The following is a 2,619-nucleotide window of genomic DNA, read 5'->3' as shown; positions in this document are numbered from 1 at the left end:
AGAGTTTTCACAATACCAGGTTTCTTACAAATGCAGTCCAGGGTATAATGCCTGTTTTCTGTTGAACCTCTCTCTTTGCTGCACTGTCATTAATAATGCTCTGAAAATGTGATTCATGCATTCATTCAAAAAAAAAAAGAGCGCCAAGTTGATATGTAACCAAATTCACTCCCCCATGACACACCTGTGTTTCAAGTGTCAGTCATCATGCTTCAGACAGAAGGTCTAGTTAAGAAGAGTACCAAGTCACTCCACATTAAGAGACAGAGAGAGATCATTGTTCAGCAGTATGAGACATTCTTTGCTTCCTTTCCAGGATTAAGTTCACACCACTAGACTTTGCCACAAATCAAGTGCAATGGGCAGGCATGTATTTCCATAACCAGCTCTAACTATGTACTTTACAACATCCAGAACAAAGTGTCTTGATCCATGCTTAGGACTTATAGTCATATCATAACATAAATGCTAGTAATCAGAAGTTATTTATTCATGGGACATGAAAGGATGGGGATGATTCTTAACATTCATGGAGCATGATGAAACAGAGTTACATCCCTGGATAAAAACTTATGCTGGACAGGGCAGGTGTTTTATGGCTTTACAGCAATCCACATCTCTGCCAATGCATTCCCTAACCTGCACAGTAACTCTTTCTGGAACAGCCATACTGAACTGAGAGCCAAGCTGCACAGAAGGTGCCTTATTTGCTCTCTTCTATTTCACATCATCCTCCATGTATTAAAAACAATCATCCATTGGCAAATAAGGCTGGAGGGGTGGGTATCAAACTGTTGCAAGTGCAATAAAAAATCCTAAAAAATAAGCAATATGGCAAAGTCCTGTTTAACTTGATCTGAAAAATATGAGTGACAGTGCCTTTGGGAATAATATAACATATGACAGCAATTGAAAAAGATAACTCCTCTTTAAGGGAGCACATTCTGTAACGGAGATGAGTTGCTGATCTATTAAGACCTTTCTGTCTCTACCCTTTATGGTTGTATGGCACGAAAGTACAGGTAATTCAATATAGGGGAAAACGGCTTTTTAATACAGGGGAACACAATTTTTTTTCCCTCTTCCTTAATTGCTTTGAACCCTAATGGCCCATCTTGCGGGAGGCTGTGGAGAGCAGGGAGAGTTACTGAACAGTGACTCAAGAACAAGTATTGTGGATCCCTGGAAAAAACATAACCACACACACACGTCATCTCTCTGACATCTGCTGGAAAGGCAAATCCATATGGCAAACCATGTATGCACAGTCACCTGTAGCTCCAGCTGTCCAAAGGGGCTGTCAGAGAGCCCATCCCTCATCAGAATTGATTCCTTTCAAGCACATTTGTCACCAGAGCATCCCATTTCTCACAGAACAGCCACTCTTGTCTGGGAAACCTACCTAACACCTTTCAAAGATAAATTGGGAACAAAAACATTGTAAGCTGGCTGGACACTATGAAACAAAGGACTCAACACTGATAGTGGCCATATGGCCCATTATAATTTATCCAGCTTCAGAACACTTTCCACACAAGGAAGGTGAGCCCAACCCATGCATTCTCCCTTTCCATGAGCCTTGATCTTCCAGTCCTCGGCTTCTATCCTTGCATGGGCTCCCCCTGGGAATCTCCCGCAGCCCCTCAACCTGTATTGCCTGAGACTGGAGGCAGAATGTCTTGAATTGAAAAGCTTGCCTGGCATGAGCCCAGCCATGCAACCGCTCCCATAAAAACCAGCACCTTAAGAAATCCTAGTCTCAAGCAGTTTGGAGATAGGGAGGCAACAGAGTGCAGCCTGAGAATTGTAGAATCACAGAGAAACAGGACAAGAAGGGACCCTGAGAGGTCATCTAGTCCAGCATTTCTCAACCCATGGGTTGCAACCCAAAAGTGGGTCACAAGAATATATGAAAGTGTCATGAACAACCTTTCGAAGTGGATCAACAAACTTTAAAACTGGCTTCTCCTTAAATGAGAAAAAAGTGGGAAAGTGTGGCTTTTCTCTTGCAAGCTGGCAGAGTTCCACTAATCTAGTCTCACTGATATCAAGAACCACTGATTTAGTCTAATCCCCTGCCTGAGGCAGGATCATCCCTATCCCAAACCATCCCGTACTGACTGACCTCTTAGCAGAGCTACGCAGGTCCCTTCAGATGAGAACAAAGCAAGCACTCTAGTGGACCCAAAAGTGCCTGAGCACACAACTGTCTGCTTAACACCCACCAGCCTCTGGATCTGCCCAGACAGGGGACTCTCTGGGGACCCTCCAGAACTACACCAACTGGAGCACCTCAGGGCCTGGCTCCTGCTGAAGTCCAACTGGGACTAGGTGCTTAAGGCACCAAGCTGAGCAAAGGGGAGGGAGGGGGATCATCACCTCCTTGCAGCCTAGAGGGAATGCGGGAGTGGGGAGAGAGTGCTGCAGGAGCAAAGGTGGGGGAGATCAGAGGAGTTTGTCACCTCCCACCACCTAGAGGAGATGCTCTGAGAGGGTGCTGCAGGGATAAGAGGGGGGATCAGAGGAGATTATCACCCCCCTCAACCTAGAGGGGATGCCCTGGGGAAATGCTGGAAGAGCAAAGGGTGTGTGCGTGTGGGGCCGGGGGGGGGGGGGGGG

The 2,619-nt window shown here is 45.9% G+C and overlaps 1 protein-coding gene across 1 annotated transcript in view; it reads right to left on the bottom strand.

Annotated features, from left to right (window-relative positions):
* BMP6 (bone morphogenetic protein 6) overlaps positions 1-2,619 on the bottom strand; it is a gene marked incomplete at its 5' end in the record, with an annotated part of 162,975 nt that overhangs the window by 159,693 nt on the left and 663 nt on the right. The gene's annotated exons all lie outside the window — the stretch shown is intronic.

The sequence above is a fragment of the Gavialis gangeticus genome, unplaced genomic scaffold (assembly GCF_001723915.1).
Source record: "Gavialis gangeticus isolate Ggan-Ray unplaced genomic scaffold, GavGan_comp1, whole genome shotgun sequence".
Lineage (NCBI taxonomy): Eukaryota > Metazoa > Chordata > Crocodylia > Gavialidae > Gavialis > Gavialis gangeticus.
Note: the sequence above shows the minus strand (reverse complement) of the source record. Positions and strands in the feature narration are given on the sequence as shown.